The sequence below is a fragment of the Equus przewalskii genome, chromosome 10, assembly GCF_037783145.1.
Source record: "Equus przewalskii isolate Varuska chromosome 10, EquPr2, whole genome shotgun sequence".
Taxonomy (NCBI): domain Eukaryota; kingdom Metazoa; phylum Chordata; class Mammalia; order Perissodactyla; family Equidae; genus Equus; species Equus przewalskii.
Window position 1 is genome coordinate 11,171,423 of NC_091840.1, and position 6,891 is coordinate 11,178,313.

Sequence of the window (6,891 nt, forward strand, 5' to 3'; positions counted from 1 at the left end):
TCTAATACTCTACAAATTTGTGGCCTCCAGAACCCAAGCAGGCCTGCCTGGGGGTGTCCTTTCCCCTTACCGTTGGTTGTGCAATTACTTAGGTGTGGTTGTCCTGGCATGCCCACATTCCTGGACTCCTAAAAACTTTAATGATATGATGGGCTCCTGAACTTCACAGGTCTATCTACCACTCTCTCGAGTGCACGGATCTCACCAAGACCTCCAATAGATTTTCCACTTCCTAGTCATTCAGTCCAATGACACAATGTCACCCAGAGAGTGGACCAGTGTGATGCTCTGCAAAATACCCAGGTGATCCTCATCCCTCCTGTGGTGCTTAGTTTTGTATGTTAACTTGACAGGGCCATGTAACGTCCAGATATTTGGTTGAACATTATTTCTGGATTCATCTGTGAGGGTGTTTCTCGATAAGATTAGCATTTGAATTGGTAGACTGAATAAAACAGATGACCTTCCCCAGTGTGAGTGGACCTCAACCAATGCACTGAGAGCCTGAACAGAACAAAAAAGCAGAAGGGAGAATGCCATCTTTCTGCCTGAACACTGAGCTGGGACATCAGTATTCTCTTGCTCTCAGACTAGGACTTACACCATCAATTTCTCTGGTCCTCAGTCCTTCAGATGCAGACAAAAACTTCATCACCAGCTTTCCTGGGTCTTCAGCTTGCGGTTGCCAGACTGTGGGACTTAGCTTCCACAATCGTGTGAACCAATTCCCTTTCTTTCTCCCTCTCTCTCTCTCGTGTGTATATATATATATATAATCTTGCCCCAAGGCCACGTTAATTTTCCTTCCCTCACCATAATATAGTCTGAAGGTGTATTACTCAAGGTTCTCCAGAGAAACAGAACTAGTAGGAAATATAGATCACTTAGATAGAGAAAGAGAGAGACAAGGCAAGACTATAAATATATACTGTTTTCTTTCCCATGCAAATTTCAGCTACTTCTTGTTGTCCTTCCTGAGAGGGATGGAAAAACTACATTCACTAAGTCAACAGTCACATACTACGTACCTGAGGCCTTGTTAATCTGCTCTGACAAAGACACCATATCTGGCACCACAGCTAGAGCTGGGGCACTACTTGATTGAGTTTGTGCTATTCCACTGTCATCCTCCAGGATCTGGCTAGTTTTTGGAGGACTGAGGGTGAAATAAATGAAAATATGATGGGGATCATCATGCCTGCATCTGTTAGGTCTTTAGAAGTGGCATTAATCTCTATCATTACCCCTGGGATGCAAGAGCATTATTTTCAATTTACATTCAGTAGAATTCACTACTTTGTGGATAGTTCTGAGTTTTTACACACACATAGATTCTTGTAACCATTACCACAAACAAAACACAGAACAATTCCAAAACTCCAAAAAACTCCCTGTGCTGTCCTTTTGTATCCAAACTCCACCCAATGCCTAACGCCTGGCAAATTAATCTGTTCTCTTTTTTAGCTTTTTCCAGAATGCCATAGAAATATGATCTACACAGGTAATTTTTTGAGACTGGATTCTTTCACTTGATATAATGCATTGGAGATTAATACAAGTTGTATCAATGATTCATTCAAGTACATTCTCTTTTACTGATTTCCCATCACAGTTTGCCACCAATAAAAGTTTTAACAGTTATCTGCCAAAAGATTATCTAGCTCCAAAATCCCATTTTAGAGTCTTCTTTCTAGGATCACTTCTAGTGCAACTTTTGGTACTAACTATCACAGGTCAGCTTCCCTTGGAAATAAACATTGAGATTTTCAGTTTTGTGTGCAGCAGATTCATTAGGAAGTGCTCTTGAAAGTGAGGAGAGTAGGACTGGGGAGAAGGCAGACTTCAACTGTGGATGCAATGCAAGAGAGATCTCCACCAACCCAATGGGAAGTTGTGGAATTTGGAGGGCTCTTCAGAGTGATTCCCACGGAGCAAGGGAACCAACCCTGTGCACCCCTACATCAACCAGTCATTGGATATGGAGCAACCACAGGGAGGGAGCATAATCTGAGGTAAGATAGCTTCCTTATACTGAGGAAAGTTCCTGCTGAGGGACTATGACAGTAACCATCCTTGGACAACACTCCCAGCAGGTGGAGTGAGTGCCTTGGTCCTAAAGGGGGGATCTGGACAGCATCCACTACAAGGTATAACTCCAAATTATAAGTACTTAGGTTAAGTTCAGATAGGATTAGAGAATGTAACAGAGAGCCTTATTTCCATTGGACATCAGGGAAGACCTCTTGGCAATAGAGGCATTTAGACCAGGATCCAGAGTAAAATTCAGTAGTGAGTAGTGGAAGTGCTGGGGGTTTTGTGTGTGGGGCATGTTTGAAGGTCATAGAGTAGGAACAGCTTGACAATCTGAAATCCAGGAGTATTGGGCACAGAGATCAATGGGGATAGAATGAGAATAAAGAAGTGGGAAGGTGAAGGTAGGTCAAGGTCAAGGTAGAAACTCATAGGCCACATAAGGGATTTTGGATTTTATCAATGGTAATGAGAAACTATTGAAGAACTTAGAGCAAGAAAGTGTTATTATTAGTACTGCATTTAGAACAGTTCACTTTAGCTAGCTATTGAGTGCAGAATAAATTAGAGGAGAGCAGAAGTAGAAGTCAGAGAATTAAGAGAGTTTCCAGCAGTCCAGTAAAAGATATTGAATCAGTGTGACAGAAACAGGGTTGGGAAGAAGTGAATGTATTCGAGACAAACTTTGGAAGGAGATTGCCAGGACTTGTGAGGAATTAAAAATGGAGAATGAGAGAGTGAGTCATGCTAGGAATGACTGTCCAGTCTCTTCCTGTGCTGTAGCAAGAGAATGAGGGGAAGATGACCTGAAATATAAACTAGAAATTAAGAATTTTATACCATATATTTCCTCACAAAGAGACTAGCTCAGTAATGACAAAGAAGTAATATCTTCAAAGAGACTGAGTTGTTTCTAGAGTCAGATCCTCAGTGCAAAGAAGGAGAATATTTTGGCTAGCTGAGCTACGGACTCAGTTCGATTCTGCACCCAGACCTCCACCCTCACCGCGACTTTTTCTTTTTTTAACTTTCAGCAAATCTGTGAATCTTTCTTTATTTGCTGGTTTATTTAGGACCAGATTTGGAGTCTTGTTGTAGGTGGCCTTAGGAGGGACTTCATGACCAAACACGATCCCTGCCCTCCAGAAGCTCATAGAGAAAATAAAGTCCTCCACAAGGTATGTGTGGTGAGTAACCTGTGGAAGGAGGAGTGAAGACATGGGTTCTCCTCACAGCTATCATCTTCATGTCTATTTCCTCCTTTCTACTAAAAAAAAAGGAGTTAAAAATATTTTTTAAGTGGCTGGCCTGGTGGCACAGTGGTTAAGTGCACACGTTCCACTTTGGCAGCCCGGGGTTTGCCAGTTTGGATCCAGGTGCAGACATGGCACCACTTGGCAAGCCGTGCTGTGGTAGGTGTCCCACATATAAAGTAAAGGAAGATGGGCACGGATGTGAGCTCAGGGCCAGTCTTCCTCAGCAAAAAGAGGAGGATGAGCAGATGTTAGCTCAGGGCTAATCTTCCTCAAAAAAAAATGTTTTTTTCATGAAACAAAAGTTGATAAAAGGACATACTAACATATATGTAGAAAAAAAGTGGCTTCAAAGGCAACTGAAAGTGTGAAATCCAAGGACTAACTCCACACTAGAGTTTTATGTGATAGCACTTGCAAGGCTGTGGCTGACTGCAGGAGCTTCCTGGGAAGTTGAGGCTCTTGGCAGAAAGCCAGAGACCAGTAGTCCTTCAGCTTTCATAGTCCTGACCAGGTGCATCAAAGCAAGCCCAAGCATGCTCTGCACCAGCCTTCTCTTCACAAAACCTACAGATAAACGAACGATAAGATGAGGAAAAAATCTGAGGGATATGAAGTTAGATTCGTGCAATCTATGCCAGGGAATCTACTGTGGATGATATGATGTAAGGGTTAATGACAAAGACATGCCATCAAATGTCCTTGAATCCATTCCTTGCTCTACACCTGTCTAGTAGTGTGACCTCAGAAAATTTCCCTAAGCTCTCTAAGCTTCCATTTTTTCATTAAGGAAATAAGGACAATAACATCCTATTAGGGTTCATGTGAGGATTAAATGGGATCATTGATATAAGAATAGAGGCTTGCCTCATAGATGCTGTTTAATACATACTAACTGCTGTTACCATACCACTGGGGAGAGAAGAAGAATATAAAAATAATAAGACCAAGGGCCAGCCCAGTGGCACAGTGGTTAAGTGTGTACATTCCGCTTTGGTGGCCCAGGGTTCATCGGTTCAGATCCCGGGTGTGGACATGGCACCACTTGGCATGCCATGCTGTGGTAGGCATCCCACATATAAAGTAGAGGAAGATGGGCACAGATGTTAGCTCAGGGCCAGTCTTCCTCAGAAAAAGAGGAGGATTGGCAACAATCAGCTCAGGGCTAATCTTCCTCAAAAAAAAAAAAAATCAAATCCTTATAATTCATTAAGGAAAATAAAAAATACATATAAGTAATTACAACACCTCACGGTAAATGGCCAATAGAGATGTGACCACAGGTCTCAGTGACCTAAAACCAAAAAAAATGGAAATTAATAAGTCAAGTGATCAGGATTTCAAAGAAGAAGTGACATTTGGTCATATAAAAATAAATAAGAAATAGGGGTTCAGCTAACAAGCACTATAACTTATTCAGTAAAAAAGTCACCCAAGAAGACCATAGATATTCAATAATGTTGGTTACATCTAAATATATGTTCCAGTTACTATTCTAAGTGGTTTCATATTATAGGGGAAGAGAATAGGGTTGGAGATAGAATGAGTTGATAAAAATCAGTATTTCTATAAAAGTATTTTCTATAAATTTTCTAAAAAATATTAACTTGGTAGCAGCAAGATTTCTCTGTGACCACTTGTCTACAATGCACGAGGAGCAGGAAGTTAATTAGTGAATGAGGCAGAGAAAAAGCTATGTACTGATTTTCCTTTTCACATATGTTCAAAGGTTAGTAGGAGAAAAATATAGAATGACAATTCTCTGATGGTGAGCCAGAGTGCCCAGACTTTGCCATATCAAGCAGCAGCCATGGCACAGAACAGGCAGGCTGCCATCATCAAACAAAAAAATCTCAGCAATTCCTAGGCATCGAAAAAATCTTGTGAAAGTCTCTTAAAGGGAAAATACACACTCGGCCATTGAAGAAGATGAAAAGAAAACATAAACAGATTCAGAAGTATGGTATTTTGATTGCTGAAGCTTCGGAAGTGTGGAAAATAAGGAAATGAGATGAAATAAGAACTGAATACAGAAATTAGATATTGGTGGACTCCCAGAGAAATTTCAGATTCCCACAAATGATTCAGAGCTTGGTTTTAAGTAGGAACAGATAAAAAGGAGCTGTGTGGCTATTTCGGTGTTCACGGCCGAGGGATTCTTCAGGCATAAAGCAGTCCAGTTCTTGAACCACTTTAAAATAAATTAAATAATAGAAAATGTCTTTACTAATATACTCAAACCCGTTAACATTGCTTCAGAATTTCTTAAGTGTTCCCGTGTAAGAAAACTCTTGTGAAAGCTTAATGCAGTGCTTTTAATAGGATTGGTTATTTTTTGTTAAATTGTCCAAGGACCATGATTGCCTGCAAGATCCAAAGACTCATAATGGGCTATACTTTGAGTAAACTCAAGGAAATTACCACTCTGAGAAGAAATTGACTTGTTTTTTCCCCTCCAAAATCTGTATTAAGTTGCATTTATGGAAACTTTGGGAGCATTGATACACTACACATAGGAAGACATGCAAGTGATCTTACCGCCTTAACTATCCGCCAACTCTAAGCCATTAGCAAGGGGATTGACCTTGGATGCACACTCACCCACATGGCAGAACCTGGGTGGGGGTCCTTGTATAAGGCAGCTACTATAAAAATGTTGGATTGAAACTATTACATGTAAATGAAGAAAATTAAAAATGGAAAAATTTTTCAAATGTACTAGAAAATGAGAGTGCTGAGTGCACTAAGCTAGCTTCTTAAGTTCTTTTGATATAATTGCAAAAGAGGCTTGAAGAGGTCCGTTCCATGTCCCTACCTCTAGAATTGCAGAATCCTCCAAAGTCAATTGGGTTCACTCCCTTGATAAGATATCTGCAGGCAGAACATACTAGAGTCAGGCTACTGTTCTCTCTTCCACTTCAAGGAAAGTGTACAAAGTGCAAGTAATTCCACAAATCCCTAGAGGAATGCCCAGTATCTTAGTGGAAACATTTCTAGGCACTACTCTCCCAAAGAAATAAGACATTCTCATGCATGTCTCTTCACCACTCCTTTGTCCCACTCTGACTGGACACATTTGGAAATGATTTGGAAAATATACCATGAACTTGTTTCTGACCTGGATATCTCCGAGTTGAGGCATCACTCCTTTGAACAAATGCCTAAGAGATGGGTTGGGCATTGGGGGTGAATGGGATTGTCTCTGACCATGGTTATTATGTAACATTTATCTGACAGAAGCAGATGAGAGGGCAGACTGAGGATCACAAGAGGTATTTCTTGGAAATACTGACTTCATAAAGAGTGCGTGAAGGAAATGTCACAGGCAGGACAATCAATTTTTCACTTCAGAAGCTTGATGTCAATCTGCTTTAATCGAACAAAGACTCTCTGGGACTTCTGATGTTTCTACAGATGAGCACATCTTAACATCAGCGATAAACATGTTTTAAACATTGTAAAAAAAAAAAAGTCCCTTAAATAAAGACTTTTATGTCAGTTCAAGACACGAAAAGGACTCAGAATATATCCAATGTCAGTTTTCCCAGTGGGATATAGGGCATCCACCCTTTATTGTTTTCCTGTTAACCCAGCTTCTTATAAACAT

The 6,891-nt window shown here is 40.6% G+C and overlaps 1 long non-coding RNA gene across 1 annotated transcript; it reads left to right on the forward strand.

Moving 5' to 3' along the window:
* Window positions 1–1,782: 1,782 nt before the first annotated feature.
* On the forward strand, window positions 1,783–6,663 carry LOC139074182 (uncharacterized). Its single transcript, XR_011523720.1, has 3 exons — window positions 1,783–2,012; window positions 3,105–3,209; window positions 6,522–6,663. It is a non-coding gene; the product is annotated as an uncharacterized lncRNA (long non-coding RNA).
* The last annotated feature ends 228 nt before the right edge of the window (window positions 6,664–6,891 follow it).